This window comes from Geotrypetes seraphini, chromosome 15, assembly GCF_902459505.1.
Source record: "Geotrypetes seraphini chromosome 15, aGeoSer1.1, whole genome shotgun sequence".
NCBI classification, from domain to species: domain Eukaryota; kingdom Metazoa; phylum Chordata; class Amphibia; order Gymnophiona; family Dermophiidae; genus Geotrypetes; species Geotrypetes seraphini.
Window position 1 is genome coordinate 55,610,827 of NC_047098.1, and position 16,935 is coordinate 55,627,761.

The window sequence follows — 16,935 nt, forward strand, 5'->3', positions numbered from 1 at the left end:
GTCACTGGTTCCTAGTGGTCCTATGATCTCCACATCCTTCGCGGGGCCTTTCAGCCCATTGAGGATCAGATCCAGAGTCGCTGATCCTCTCGTTGGTGCCTCGACTAGTTGTTCCATGAAGCAGTCCTGTACTGCTTCCAGGAACTCCGTTTCCCTTGCACATTTTGAGTTTCCGAGACACCAGTCTATCCCAGGATAGTTGAAATCTCCCATAACTATGGTGTTTGGGTTCTTGCATTCCCTTCTCAGCTCGGCTACCATTTCTGTATCTTCAGCTTCAGTTTGCCCAGGTGGACGGTAGAACAGTCCCATCTTTATCTCGGCTCCGTTGCTTCCTGGTACTTTGATCCACAATGCCTCCAGTTGGGCATTTGTCTCTGCTGTGTCCACAGTGGTTGAGTGAATTGTATCCCTTATGTATAGTGCTATTCCTCCCCCCTTCTGGTAAGTCCTGTCTTTTCGGTAGAGTTTGTATCCTGGCAGTACTATGTCCCATTTGTTTTCCTCGTTCCACCATGTTTCCGTGATCCCTATGATGTCTAGTTTCTCATTATTGGCCATGACCTCTAGTTCCCCCATTTTGTTCTTTAGGCTCCTTGCATTTGTATACATGCAGTTCAAGTCCTGGCATTTTATCTTCCTTTCTATTTCACCTTGCATTTCATTCTTCATTTTGTCCCCTTCCTGGCCTGCCAACTCCTGAGTATTGTCTCTTTTGGCCTTTCTTTGTGGTAGATTCCTATTGCCTTCCCCTTGTGGCATGTTCCTATTGTCCTCCTCTTGTTCTCTCTCAACATCCAATCCCGTTTTGACTTCCCCTTCCAGTATGTTCATCCTGGCCCCCTCTCGCTTCATCTGACTCCCTTGTTTGTTCATAGTCTGTTGCTTGCCACTTGTGTCATCCCCAAAATCTTTCTCCTCAGTACCCTCATTGGGTACTGTTTCCCGAACCGTCGATACCAGGTCGACTGTCGGCTTTCCCCCTCTTCTTAGTTTAAAGCTTGCTCTATCGCACTTCTGACGTTATTTGCTAGTTGTCTGGTTCCCGCCTTGCTCAGGTGTAGACCATCCTTCTTGAAAAGCTTGTTCTTTCCCCAGAACGTTGTCCAGTTCCTCACAAAGAGAAATCCCTCTTCCTCACACCATTTTCTCATCCATGCGTTAATTGATTGTAGCTCCGTCTGCCTCTTCGTTTCTGCCCTCGGTACTGGCAGGATCTCTGAGAAGGCTATCCTCTGGGTCCTCATCTTCAGTTTCCTCCCTAAGATTTTGAATTGTTCAGTCAGTGCATTCTTGCTGTAGTCCCTCCTGGTGACATCGTTCGTCCCGACGTGGACTATCACTGCTGTCTCTTCCGTCTCTGCTCCTTCCAAGATTCTCTCAATCTTGTCAACGATGTCCTTTGTTCTCGCTCCTGGGAGACAGGTCACTAGCCGATCCTCTCTCCCTCCTGCTATGTGACTGTCAACGTGCCTCAGGATTGAGTCTCCCACCAGGATTGCAGATTTCCCTTCTTTCAGCCTCCGTGTCGGCCGCAGGTCTGTGTCCTTGGTGTTCTTTGTTTCTTCCAGCAAGGTTCCTCCGCGGGTATCCTCTACCTTGGTGTCAGATGTTCCTTGTCCTCTGCTCTGTGTGTCTTCCTCATTTCCGTGCTCCTGTTCTTCCACTCTCCTGTAGGCATCATCAATGAACCTCTCGAGCTCCCTGACTTGTTCCTCGTTGCACTCATCTTGCATGGGGTCTTCGGCTGTCTGGAAGGGGGCTTCGGAGATGTAGAGTCCCTCCAGCTCCTGGATCCTGAGCTTCAGTCGACTGACTTCGCTCTTCAAGCTTACCAGTTCCTGGCATCGGCCACACACATATGACTGCTGCCCGGAGGGGAGGTAGTCATACATGTGGCAGTCCGTGCAGTACACTGGGAAGCTCATCCTTCGGGTTCCTTCCGCTTCCATATTTGTCCGCTCTCTAGGAGTCCTGTTGCTCTTTGCTAGTGTTTTCACTCCTGTGCCTGGCTCTTCCTTACCTTCTTCGCCTTTCGCTTCCTTTTACTTATGCGCTTGTGCTATTTGCCCCTTGCTTACCCTCTGTGGCTGCCTTTTCCTTTAGCTCGTGTTCTCTCCTGAGTCCGCCTTTTCTTGTCCTGTTGAGCTTGTTACTGCTGTCTCTGTGTATGTGTGTGTGCTACCTTCTTAGCCTGCTTCTAACCTGTCTTTTGCCCTTGCTACCGTTCTTCAGTGCCTTCCTTGCCTGTCGTTCCTTTGATGTGTGGTCCTTCCTGGGCCTACTCCTTCCTTCTTTTCTGTGTTTGCTTCCCTTTTACTTGTGTGTGTGCGTGTATGTGTTACTTCCTTACCTTGCTTTCTTCCTTTCTTGGAGTCCTTGGATGTAGTGACCTGGCCTGCCCTTCTTGAGGCCCTTCGCAAAGGCGCGCGCCGAACGGCTGGGCGCCGTTGGCTCCCCTCCTCCTTAAGGGGGAGTCCGGCCTCTGGCTCCGCTGGTGACGCGGTGCGGGTGGGCGGAGCTTACTCTCGCCGCTGCCCGCCCTCGCCGCCGCCTCTACCTTCTCTGTCTCCCGGCTCCTCTCTCCTCGCTGCAACAAGCCTCCACGCGGCTTGTGCTGCTTTCGTGTCCCATTTTCTTCCATTTTGGGATTCTGTTTGGTGGTTTACTTCTTATAAGTTTTTAGCATAACAATGATATAGCCTTAACATAAAATCTTAAGAATAGCCTTACTGGGTCAGACCAATGGTCCATCTGGCCCAGTAGCCCATCCTCACGGTGGCCAATCCAGGTCATTAGTATCTGGCAAAAACTCAAAGAGAAGCACCATTCTATGCTACTGATCCAGGGCAAGAAGTGGCTTCCCTCATGTCTTTCTCAATAACAGACTATGGACTTTTCCTCCAGGAAACTATCCAAACTTTTCTTAAAACCAGCTACGCTGTCCGCTCTTAACACATCCTCTGGCAATGCGTTCCAGAGCTTAACTATTCTCTGAGTGAAAAAAATATTTCCTCCTATTGGTTTTAAAAGTATTTCCCTGTAACTTTATTTCAGCTTAGGTTAGAATTGGAGGGGCAGGAAATATTTATTTAACAAAATTTCTATACCGTTTAAACCTAAATGGTTTACATATCTTTACATACATAATTCAGTAAAACAAACAAGATCAAACAAACATAAACAAATAATCCTCAGAAGATCGACTATAAAAGAATGAAAGCCACACCAGGCTTATACAAGGAATCATATAAAAATCGTTCAGCAAAAAACAATCATGAGGGTTCAGTATCTGGAAAAATGCATTTACAAGCAACTGCATTTTAGTACAGTCAAACCTTGGTTTGCGAGCATAATTCGTTCCAGAAGCATGCTTGGAATCCAAAACACTCGTATATCAAAGCGAATTTCCCCCTAGGAAATAATGGAAACTCGGACGATTCGTTCCACAACCCAAAAACTTTAATACAAAATACGATATGTATTTGTATTGCAAGACCTCACTCGTTTAGATCAGTCACTCCACTCCCGCAGTGTCAGAGAGAGAAGAACCATCGGCTGAGTTGTGATGACGTGACGCGTGTATACCGTATGTACTCGTATTGCAAGACATTGCTTGTATATCAAGTCAAAATTTAATAAAATGTTTTACACTTGCAATCCAAGGTTTTACTGTAATTCATTCTCTAGAAATAGGGGTTAAAGATCTTTGATCATTTTCCTTAGATTGTCTAGTTTGGGATTAAGTTACTTCGAACACTACTCATTTTGTGGTTTTCCTTTGCAATGCAGTGATTACACAATCCAAAGAAAGAACACTCACTTTATCCTCCAACTAGTTGTGATCATAAACTAAATAACTGCATGAAAGGTTTTTTAAAAAAAAAATTTAAATTCTTCATTGATTTTCTAAACTGCAATAATGCAATATACAGATATATAACATACAATTAGTCAACAAAAGCATATTCAGTGTACAAATATACATAACCAAACCATTTTCTCCCACCCACCCAATGATTATTCAATACAGCACAGAAACATAGATTTTTCCAATAGCATTACCCTATTCAAATTAATAATGACTTCCTATCCTCCCACCCACCCCAAATTTAAATACTCAAAGGTCAAAATTAGGACAGAAATCTCCCACCTCCCACCCTTCCTTGGATGTGTACGAAAATAAACAAAAACTGACTCATAATTAAAGACCTACTATAGTGAAGTAATATATGATGTCAACGGGCCCCAAACCAATTTAAATAAATTACTGTGCCCCAAACTATCGGCATTCATTTTTTCATATCTATAACTGGAGCAAGAAAGGTTTTTGACTCAGGGCAAAAATACAGCTCTCCAATAATCAGAAGTCAATTTTATACAATCTTTCCTCACTAGAGAGAGCGGTGATAAAAATTCTGTAGAACATCACCATCAGCCCAGCAAAGGAGGGGCTCTGGTGGTTGTGGACACAGAGAAATACACAGAATAATTCCATAGACAAATCTCAGAACAACACATTACAAGATCCACACTTAACAAAGATCCAACACATGAATATACAGACAACTGAAAAATATGTCATCAGCATATCTTCAAAGCATTACAGTGTTAACTAAAAAACCTGATAGAAACCACCCCTCTATTGCCATGGAAAAGTTTCAAAATTAGAATGAAACTGAAATCAAAGAATTCAATAGAGATATTGGCTGTCTCATCCATTATCAGATATAGGGTCTTTGATTTGTCCTTCATCTCTTTCTATCCTCCCATCCTCTTTCACAGCTTGGAGAAGAGATGGCTCGGGGTTGATATGATAGAGGTCTATAGAATACTGAGTGGAGTGGAAAGGGTAAATGTGAATCGCTTGTTCATTCTTTCCAAAAATACTAGGACTAGGAGACATGCGATGAAGCTACTAAGTAGTAGATTTAAAACAAACTGGAGAAAATATTTCTTCACACAGCGTGTAATTAAACTCTGGAATTTGTTGATGGAGAATGTGGTGAAATCAGTTAGCTTAGCAGGGTTTTAAAAAGGTTTGGCTAATTTCCAAAAAGAGAAGTCCATAGGCCATTATTGAGATGGCTTGAAGAAATCCTAGGATAAGCATCAGAAAATCTGTTTTACTACTTGGGATCTAGCTAGGTACCTGGGACTTGGGTTGGCCGTTGTTGGAAATAGGATATTGTCCCAGTATGGCAATTCATATGTTCTTAACTTATGCAGATATCCTAAAACCTAGATGAGTCTGTAGTACTTAATCCTGGTGTAACTGCTTTGTTTCTTCACTGACCTGATGAGGGTTACTCTCAAAAGTTTTAAAAGATACATTAAGTTAGTCCAATAAAAAGGTATTACCTGCAACTTGATTGTTGACTTGTATTCCCATAGGAAATATGGGCAAAGGAAAACCTAGGACAACTTGAACCTCTCATTAGCAAAATTGCCTCCAAAGTATCTTTGACATATCCAGGAAATAGAAAATGTATTGATTTCCAGACATTAAAAGTTCTGAAGTACTGCAATAATAGTATTACATTTCTGCTTTTTGTTTCTCTCTGATGAAGGAGTTTTGGCAGAGATACTGAAGTATTTTGACATCCAAGACAGCATGGCAGGCCTTCTTCAAACAGGTAAAGAGATGCTTTTATGAAATTAGAATTCATTTATTTTACCCTGCAAGCATTATGCAGAACATGGACCACACAAAATCTTTGACCCTTTCATTGGCAGATGTTGAACAAGAGCAACAGTGCCAAGTAATAGGCATTTGGAGATGCAGATCTTCCATAAGAGCTATAGAATCTAATCTAATCCTTAAATTTATATACTGGGTCATCTTTTAGAAATAAAAGCTCAACTCGGTTTACATAAGATACTTAATGAAATAGAAGGGTCAGACCTAATTTACAAAAAACTAATGAAGATATTATAACAAAATCCATATCTCAATCAGAATAACTGAAAAAACATGTTTTTAAAGATTTTCTGAAAGTTGAAAGAGATAGAAAAATTCTAATCTTAACAGGAAATTCATTCCACACAGATGTGAAAATGTATGCAAAAGATCGAGAAATAGAACCCGGGGATTTTATTCTTTTAAGAGATGGAAAAGATAATTTATACATCTGAGAAGTTCTTGACTTTATAGATCGTAATGAATTCAAAGAAATAGAAACCAAAGGCCCAAAAATTCCATGTAAGATTTTAAATGTTATATTCGCACATTTAAATTGAATTTTGAAGTGGACTGGAAGCCAGTGAAGAGCTTATAAGAGAGGAGATACATAGTCATATTTCTTCTTACCATAAATCAATTTGGCTGCCGCATTTTGGATTAATTGTAACCTTTCTAAATTTCTCTTACTTAAACAAGCATACTAGAAACACATGTTGCTTTTGAGCAACAGTTCCAAATAAAGGGTTAAAGATATTGCTATGAGCAGAGATAGTGACTAATCATTGATTAGCTGAAAGAGATGTACAGTTTACATCATTGTTGAAAGAAGTCACAATGCACAAAGAATTTTCACAGATAAGAGCTCGAGAGCTCGTCTCAACGGACATCAATAATAAGGGGCTGGAAGGCCTCATTGGCGCCAGTCAAGACATTGCATAGGGACCTCCTGGGGGGGGGAGGGGGTAGTTGGTAAACTGTGGGAGACATTGTTAAAAGCATAGCAGGTAGGCAAGGGTGGAAATAGGAAGACACTAAACAGATTGGTTAAGGGGTGGAATGGGAGGGATATAAAAGGCTGGGACTGTCAAGGATCAGCGCCTGTTCCTGATTCTCAGAGGTAGCTTTCCCTACCTTCTGCCCTTCTTTCTTTGTGGTACGGTGTGGATGGGCAATGAGGACCTAGGATGTCGTAGCAGTGGTGATCCCAAGCTACTGGGTACTGGGCTCATCCAGTGATGAGTGGCTGGCTCGGGGAGCTGATGCCATTGAGTTGGGTGACCCAGAAATGGGGCATAGACACTAGTGAGAACAAACAAGTGAGCAACTCAAAGTGTATGAGAAAGTGGAAATCGATATGCCCTAAAGAAATTGTTTTTACCGTGAAATGTTGGCTATTGCTTAAACATCACTTATTTCCTCATAATACAGATGCAGGTGTTATCTCAGTCCTGCACTAAAATTGAATAGTGGTATTTGCACATTCTCCTCAGAAGTTTTTGTCAATGATGTGAGTGGAGGAGGTTTGAGCATTCATGCTCTGCCTAAATAAAAATCTGAGGCTTTTCTTCCATTGAGAGAGTGCTCTCAAATCAGATAGTGGAGTATTATATTTATTAGTTATTGACCCACTTTCACCTTACTTAGCATAGCGGTCCATGCCACCCCCCAGGCCCTAGCTGACATGGCAGGGCAGGGGGCTTTATTTTGGTTGCTTATGGCACATATGTTGTAGGTCAGGAGTTATTATTCTGCTGTTAATGTTTATTACCATATTTGGTTTCCAATAAACAGAGTTGCGGCCTGGCTTTACCCAACAGAAAGTGTCTTGATTACGGCATATATGTTGTCAAGTGATACATATGTTTATCATATTGAGGTGGGGATAGGAGGAGAAAAGGGGAGAGGCATAGGGAGGACAAGAAGGCAAGGGGGGGGGGGTAGAGTTTGTGAGACCAATAGGGCCTTTCCAGATCCCGATGTTATTGGTAATTTGATGTGCATACTATATCAAAATTTAACAAGAATTTACTCCTCAGTTTGCAGTTGCTGCTTTTATAATTGTATTTTAAGTTTTATCATCTTTTTTCTATTTTAATTAGAATTTACTTTGTAATTTATTATTTTCTTTGTATTTTTACTTTCCTATTGATTATGGAGTTCTTTTCTTTTTTGTTTAGTACTATGTAAACCACTATGATAATGTATCGATTAGTGGCCTATAAATACTAATAAGCATAAACACAAACAAATAGGTATAAACATCTTTGTCTTGGGCCCTTCCTAGTCCCACCCACAATACACCCAGGCCCCGCCCCCAGGCCATAGGAATGCTCTTCAGTTGTAGATGTTTATATCCCAGCTTTGAAAATTTGGGATTTAGACACTCATACACAATGAATGTTTAAATTCTGGCTTATGAATGCCTAAAAGATGAATAGTATTTTTAAAGTAAGCCCCATATTCCCCTGAACCCACCTTTGCGTTTATTCTTGAGTTGGTTGATAACAGCTTAATCATCTGCTTGGTCATGCAGTGCACATATAGGCACACTGGCAAACCTATTTTAGCACAGAGTTCGTGGCTGTAACTGATAGTAATGAGAACCTGTGCCACAGGAGCACTCTTAAAGGGTTTATTGCTCAGGTGATCCCCAGTACATGAGAAACATTTGCATACAATAGACTTGGTTTTTAAACTCAATGAATGCAATCACATCTTATACATATTTATTTCAGATAGCCTAAAAATTCAATGAGCCACAGAGCTCCTAAGGATTAGGTTGAGAACCATTGGAAATTAATTATAAGTCATGCTTTTGACTCTATTAACAGTCAAATTATTGTTGAAAAAGGAATACAGTGGTACCTCGGTTTGCGAGTAAAACACTCAGCAAACTTTTGACTCACAAACCGAGCACTGCCCTGATCAACGAGCACTTACAGTCCAGGAAGCGCCACTTCAGGAGATTCCTCATCTGTCTTCCGGTCAGCCTTCTATATCGGGTGCCTTCCGCAGGTTGGATGACCTCTGTCTGGATCTGTGCGGCCGGGTGCTGTCCCGCCTGCGCATTGCGTGTGACGCGCACAGTGTCAATCATCGGTGTTGTGTGTGTCGTGCGCTGCGCTCGGGTGGGGGCTCTCCAGCATGCGGGGGGCATCCAACGTGGAGGGCTGGCCGGCGGATGGAGGAAGCATCCCTCTGAAGCGGCACTGCGGGGTTCTCTGGTGGATGGCATCCCCCCCGAAGTGGCACTGTGGGGTTCTTCTTCAGATGACCGATGGAGGAAGCAGACGGAGGAGACGGCACTGCAGCACCCGGCACCCGACAGGTATAGACCCCGGGTTCTAGAACGAATCGTTGCTGTTGCCACTATTTTCTATGTTACTTTTAAAGAGCTCTGATGGGGGGCGTGGGGGGTAAACCCCAACCCCCCAGATTATAGAGAAAACTTAACTTTTTCCTAAAAAATCGGGAAAAAGTTAAGTTTACTCTATAATGGAGGGTTCCAACCCCCCAACCTGCCCAACAGCAGTGCGAAGAGTATGAAGTAAACTGGGGGGGGTTCCCCACTTACACCCCGCGTTGGAGCTCTTTAAAAGTAACTTTTTAGGCGGCGTGCTGGGGTCTTGCGCCGAATTGTCAGCGCTGCAATGTTGGCGTGCCAAAGTCTTGCGCGCTTTTGTCCCATCACCAAGTTAACAGCACTGATTTGTCTGCGCTGCAATGTCGGCGTGCCGAAGTCCCACACGCGAATGACTATGAACCGTTAATTTTGCTGTAACGAGGAGCTGTTTTTTTGCCTGTCTGCCTGTTGCTATTGGGCGATGGGGTATGAGTACCTTATAATGTAGCAGTTCATCATTCCCCTACAAAGAAGTACTTTATACGTCCACAGAGTGTCACTCTTAACTTGTGGGAATTTCTCTCGCTGCTGAAGTGCAAAATAATGAAAGTATTGCAAATGAAATTTCAGCTTGATGAGTGGATAAAGAGGGTGCAAAACTCAGAGAGCCTCTAGGTCAGTGGTTCCCAAACCTGTCCTGGGGGACCCCCAGCCAGTCAGGTTTTCAAGATATCCCTAATGAATATGCATGAGAGAGATTTGCATACCTGTCACTTCCATTATATGCAAATCTCTCTCATGCATATTCATTAGGGATATCTTGAAAACCTGACTGGCTGGGGGTCCCCCAGGACAGGTTTGGGGACCACTGCTCTAGGTTATAAGAAAATATAACATGTAATTGCAAAGGGGTGGAATGAAATATTACAAAGTATGTCTGTGTAAGGAGAGTGGTGTGTAACATTCGTACATCCATTTCTGGCTAGCTTTCAGAGGTAGCTTTAACCCTTTCAGGACCAAGGGACATATTTGTCCCATAACTTTAAAATCCTATAAATTTTGATTGGGATAGTCTACAGTTCTAAATTTGATATGTACGGATTCCATATGATTCTGCCTTTATGTAAACAAACTGATTCCGACATTCATTCATTAGCGTCGTTGCCAGATTGACGAGAAGATTCACTTGCCACACTGTCCATAAGCCAGAAGTGTGATTTTTTTAAAAAAAAATAATGATATTTCACAAAAAAAAATCAATTTTTTGGCATCTGCAAGCCCTTTTTACCATAAAAATGTCGTCAAAACCACAAAAATTGGCCTACGATCCTTATGGTCCTGAAAGGGTTAAACAGCTTTGCAGGAATATAAATAAAGGGAAATAAATAAAATACATACATGTCCATTAAATCTTCATTATTACAATGTGCACCTGAGTATAATGGGGAAGCCAAAACTTGAGTTTTATGTCAATAGAAAAATGTTTAATACTTTGCAGAACATGCATCGTTGAGAGAGGATTTAGGGTAAGGATAATGGGATTTAAAGAATTAAAACATAGGAACAACAGAGCAGTGGGCAGGTGCTGCATGAGTCAATTACATGATATGTGTAGTGCAATGGTTAGAGCTATAGCCTTGGAACCCTGAGGTTGTGGGTTGAAATCCCACACTGCTCCTTCTGACCCTGGGCAAGTCACTTAATCCTCATTGCCCTGGGTACATTAGATAGAGCCTTCCAGGACAGGGAAAAATGCTTGAGCACCTGAATAATTTGAAATCTGCATAGAATTGTAGGATATGCGGAATATAAATTATAAGAATCTATAGGATTGATATATTGTGGAGCTCATTTTCAAAAGAGAAAAACATCTAAAAAGTGACAATGGCACTCGGACATTTTATTTGCTAAAACATCCAAATTGCCATTTTCGGAACACGCTTATTAGATGAATTTCTATGCTGTTTGTCTGAAGTGCATCTAAATTTCAAGGGGGAATGTTTTGGGTGGGATTAGGGAGGATTTATGATTTGGACGTTTATCTGCAATAACGGAACATTGCAAAAAAAAAAAAAAAAATGCCCAGGACAAAACGTAGATGTTTGAGGCTAGACCTGTTTCAGTAACGAATAAGTGCCCGTAAAATGTCGAAACAGACCAGTTGGCTACTGGATGCATAAAGGCGTAGGAGCCAACTTTTCAAAACTATTGGGAGTGCTAAACCCAACAGAAATGACCTTTCCCCTGACCATAATCGAAGAGTTTGTTCAATTATTGGGAATGCCCAAGCACCCACAGCATTCATGGAGCTGGCTCCTATGCATGAAGGCATGGTCCCCTAACTCCCCTAGTGGTTACTGAACCCCTCCCCCCCCCAAAGATGTGAATGAAACAGTACATACCAGCCTGTATGACATTTTTTTTTTCTTGAAAATGGTTTATGCACGGGGTTGATACCATCAATTAGAAATTATGAGAATAAATGCTAGGCGCTATTTTATTTCCACTCTCCAGTCATGGAACATGTTGTGCCACTGGGGCTTGTGCGCATCTGAGAAGCTGAAAGCTATGCCATTGGTAATTTCACTACCAGCGGGGCCTCCCAAGGCGGACAGGTTTTAGCGGAGGTGTCAGACTAACGAGGGGAGTGAGGTCTAAGGAGCTTGTTAATAGCTGCCCTGCTATCTTAGTTTTGAATGTCAGCAACATGATACTAGGATTATACTTATCTGAAAAAAGTCCTCTTTGTGATCATTCCAAGTTCGACAGAGCTCCATTTTGGAAATATGAAATCCTTCCTCAGCAACCCACTTTACTTTGGTGTTAGGCGTTGCTAGGTGCCATGCGATAGGCCCAATGTTTTGTAGAATCATGCCTAAGAGGACAGGTGCCTATCTCCCAATTAGTTTTTATTCTTTCCAGTTATGAGCTTTGTTGAAGCTCATAATTGAAGCCAATTTACATTAATCCCCCCCCCCTTTTTACAAAACTGGGGTTTTTAGTGCAGGCTGGCACGCTGAATGCTCTGCACTGCTCCCAATGCTCATAGGAACTCTTAGAGTGTTGGGAGCAGCACAGACTATTCAGCACGCCAGTCAGCACTAAAAACACTTTCGTGGTTTTGAAAAAAGAAGAGGGTAAGTTAGGCACCTTATAGAATTTTCCCCAAGTGCACAGCACTTATAGAATGTCCCCCTCTGATCTGAAGTAGGGTTACCATATTTTCTTTCGCAAAACCCTGAACACATGAATCTGCCCTGTTCCGTCTCCAGCCCCACCCCCACACAGCCTCTTCTCTTCCCCGACAAGCTCCAGCCGCATCTGGAGGGCCTGGAGCATGCACGGATGTGTGTGACATCATCCGCGCATGCTCAGAGGCCCTCCAGATGCGGCTGGAGCTCATCAGGGCTTTCCAAAACCCAGACAAATTGCCAGGTAAGAAGGCAATTTTGAGCCAATCAGGGCATTGGGAGGGTGAAGACCCATCATTTGCAGCACGTGGCCCTTTAGGCAGGAGGGAGTGAGCTTCCCTCCTGCCATTTGCTCTTCTGAAGGTATGGGGAGGAGGAGGGGGGGAGTCAGGAGGATGTGGGAGATGTCAGTGGGATATTGGAGATGTCAGTGGAAGGTCTGGGATGTCAGGGGGGATGGGGTAGGGCTCCGCAGCTCAGCTGATCCTGACAGGGGGAATCTCCATCAACTGAGCCACCAGGAATCCCTGAAACCAGCTCAGCTGATGGGGATTCCTTCTGCCTCAATCAGCTGATGGGAAGCCTACAGGTTTTGGGGTTATTGGGTTTTTTTTCTCTATGGGTGGTGGTGGTGGTGGTGCCTTAAATCCTCCAGTGGTCTTCTTGTCAGTTTGGGCACCTTTGTGGAACTTAGACACAACTCAAACAGGTTTAATTGCCGGTGTTTAAATTCCCTCTAGGAAAGCTTTGATTATGGCTGGGGTATGTCCAGGTTGAAGCCCGCCCGATTCCCACCCATAACACACCTCCCAACATGCCCCTTTGCTCTCTGGATGCACAACAGCGTAGAAGTGCTGCTGCACATCCAGAAAGTTGGTTATGATTATTGGCACTTGGACGTCCCTGCGATTTAGACTGGTTTATGGATGTTTTGGTTATGAGCCCCATTATATATAGGTTCTTAAGTTCTCGATGTTCTGGTTAACATATGAGGTATCTTCTCAAAAATGTATTGCCTCTTGTTTTTATACCCCTTACTGCTCTTGGCAGCTAAAGTTTCATCTGGTCTTCAATGGGAGTGACAGCCATGGTTTTTGTGATTGGGGCTCTCAGTTCCTTTCCAGGATTCAGGCAGTACACAGATCGGAATACTGCACTCAGGAGACTTGCAGTGCTTTTAACAGGTGAGGTCGGTTTCATTGTACAAACCTTGTGGTGGCAAAACTCAGTAGCCTGCCCAGATGCAGAGAAAATCTGCTGAAGTATAAATTACAAATGTACCCAAGTGTGCTATTCACAACTCATGCCTCAGTTACTTGGCTTGGTGCCTTTGAAAATTATCTTTATATGGGACAATATTCAGTCGGGCTGCAGTCCTTCAAACCTCATGAGTAATGTTGCTTTAATTATTGTTCCTTAAAAAATAATCAGCAAAGAATATGCCTGCTTTGTCAGAAACAATGTGTATACTTTCGGTTATTCAAAACTACTCTTGTTTGTTTCATCCCTACCTTCTCCCTGCCTCTGGAAATGCCTGTGAGCAAGAAACCTTGAAGGTGATTTTGCCTTTATTGAGGGGGAGTTATCACAGCCCCTATTTCTATGAAATATCCATGGAAAAGCCTGCCATTATTACCCACCTATGTTTAGCAATGAATAAAGCTGAAATGTTTGATTTTACATAGTCAGTGGTGGATAGGAAGGCTGAAATGTGATCTCTGGGTTCACACATCTGTGCTGTATCCACTTCCTTAAACTAGGACATTAGAAAGGCCATGTAGGTTCAAACCAAATGTCCATCTAGCCCAATGTCTAATGTCCAGGTATTGGCGTTCATTGGCGCTGAACTTTTGGGCACCCAAATAACGTTAGATCAGGGGAGAGCAGTACACCTGGTTGTTCCTTTGATTATAAAAATGTACCTGCTCAAAAGGAATTGAATATACACTGCCTTTCTGTGGTACAATCAATGCAGTTTACATATTACATACCGGTATTTTCTTTGTCCCTACTGGCTCACAATCTATGTGGTCTGTTCAATAAGTCCCAGGACAGTTTTAATTGCGCATCCACGGAAAGTTCTTTTGAGACGTGCTAGGCGGTGTTGAGTAGCTTGAAACCTCACAAGTAACCTTTTTTCCATTTGTTGATAACTATTTTTGTCTCCGAGCTACAGCAGTTTTTGTGAAAGTGTGTTATCGTGATTGGCTATTTTTCATTGTGTGCAACCTCAATGAGCAGTGCTACGGCACAAAGTTCTTTTTTTAAATTGGATAAGACTGCTACAGAAACTTTTGAAATGGAAAAGGTCAAAAATGGACGAAAACTGGAATAAGCACAAACAGCATCAACGCAGGTGCCATAAGGCGGTAAAAGGGGCCAAAAGAGACTACGAGGAAAAATAGCCAAGGAGGCGAAAAACTTCAAGCCCTTCTTTCGATATATTAAGGGGAAATGACTCGCGAAGGAAGCGGTGGGACCATTGGATAACCATGGAATAAAGGAAGTGCTAAAGGAGGACAAAGAAATCGCAGACAAACTGAACACATTTTTTGCGTCTGTATTTACCGAAGAGGATTTACACAGCATCAGGCTATATGCTGGAAATGAAGACGGGAAACTGACAGGGTTGATGGTCAGTCTAGAAGAGGTATGCAGGCAGATCGATAGGCTTAAGAGCGATAAATCCCTGGGACCGGATGGCATCCATCCGAGGGTCATCAAGGAACTGAAAGGGACTATAGCCAATCTGTCGATCAAATCAGGAAAGATTACGGAAGTCTGGAAGGTGGCGAATGTTACGCCGATCTTCATAAAAGGTTCGAGGGGAGATCCGGGAAACTACAGACCGGTGAGTCTGACCTCGGTACTGGGAAAGATGGTAGAGGCGCTGATAAAGGACTGCATCATTGATCACCTTGATGAACACGGTTTAATGAGGACCAGCCAGCACAGTTTCAGCAAAGGCAGATCTTGCCTGACGAACTTGTTGCACTTCTTTGAGAAAGTAAACAGGCGGATATGCAAGGGTAACCCAGTCGACATTGTAGATCTGGATTTTCAGAAGGCGTTTGACAAGGTTCCGCATGAACGACTACTTCAGAAAATTGCGAGCCATGGAATCGAGGGTGAAATACTCACGTGGATTAAAAACTGGCTGGAACATAGGAAACAGAGAGTGGGGGTAAATGGAAAATACTCAGACTGGAGGAGGGTCACCAGCAGGGTGCCGCAGGGCTCGGTTCTTGAATCCTTGCTCTTCAACATCTTTATAAACGATCTGGACATTGGTACAACGAGTGAGGTGATTAAGTTTGCGGACGATACAAAGTTATTCAGAATAGTGAAGACACAGGGAGATTGCGAAGATCAAGCTCGAGAAATGGGTAGCGACATGGCAAATGAGGTTCAACGTAGATAAGTGTAAAGTGATGCATGTTGGTAACAAAAATCTCATGCACGAATACAGGATGTCCGGGCCAATACGTGGAGAGACCTCTCAGAAAAGAGACTTGGGAGTTCTGATCAACAAGTCGATGAAGCCGTCTGCACAATGTGATGCAGCGGCAAAAAGGGCGAACAGCATGCTAGGAATGATAAAGAAGGAGATCACGAACAGATCAGAGAAGGTTATCATGCTATTGTACCGGGCCATGGTGCACCCTTACCTGGAGTACTATGTCCAGCACTGGTCACCGTACATGAAGAAAAACACGATACTACTCGAAAGGGTCCAGAGAAGAGCGACTAAAATGGTTAAGGGGCTGGAGGAGTTGCCGTACAATGAGAGATTAGAGAAACTGGGCCTCTTCTCCTTTGAAAAGAGGAGACTGAGAGGAGACATTATCGAAACATTCAAAATACTGAAGGGAATAGACTTAGTAGATAAAAACAGACTGTTCACACACTCCAAGATAGAGAGAACGAGAGGGCACTCTCTAAAGTTGAAAGGGGATAGATTCAGTACATATGTAAGGAAGTTCTTCTTCACCCAGAGAGTGGTGGAGAGCTGGAACGCTCTTCCGGAGTCTGTTGTAGGGGAAAACACCCTCCAGGGTTTCATGACTAAGCTGGACAAGTTCCTGCTAAACTGGGACCTACACAGGTGAGGCTGGACTCATTTTAGAGCACTGATCTTTGATCTGGGGACCGCCGTGTGAGCAGACTGCTGGGCACGATGGACCACTGGTCTGACCCAGCAGCGGCAATTCTTATGTTCTTATGTTGAAAGTGGCTTATGGGGAACATGTCATGAGTTGTGGAAAGTGTTTTGAATGCGTCAAAATTTTGTGCAAAAACACGAAGACAGTTCTTCCCTAGTCACCTTATTCTCCTGACTTGGTCCCTGCTGACATCTTCTTGTTTCCTGAACTTAAATCCACGCTGAAAGGAAATGACACAAAGCAAAATTTAATGCAGCAACTTTTGGCAATTCCTGAAGATGCATTTAAGGACTGTTTCCAGAAGTGGAAACAATGTTGGGAAAAGTGTATAGGTAGGGAAGGGGGAGTACTTTGAAGGGGACCCAATGGAATAAGTTGTAAGACTGTTCAATAAATTGTTATATAAAATCAGTCCTGGAACTTTTTGAACAGACCTCGTATATTTTTTTGTACCATAGAAACATAGAAACATAGAAATAGACGGCAGATAAGGGCCACGGCCCATCTAGTCTGCCCACCTTAATGTCCCTCCCCTACCTTTGCCCTGTGAATAGA

General features: G+C 43.1%; 1 long non-coding RNA gene across 2 annotated transcripts in view; it reads left to right on the forward strand.

Moving 5' to 3' along the window:
• The window catches only part of LOC117349167, a 123,251-nt gene that overhangs the window by 35,895 nt on the left and 70,421 nt on the right, over positions 1-16,935 (forward strand). For both annotated transcript variants that reach the window (XR_004537120.1, XR_004537121.1), the window contains exon 2: positions 5,571-5,636. This is a non-coding gene — a long non-coding RNA (uncharacterized LOC117349167). The remainder of the gene's footprint in view (positions 1-5,570; positions 5,637-16,935) is intronic.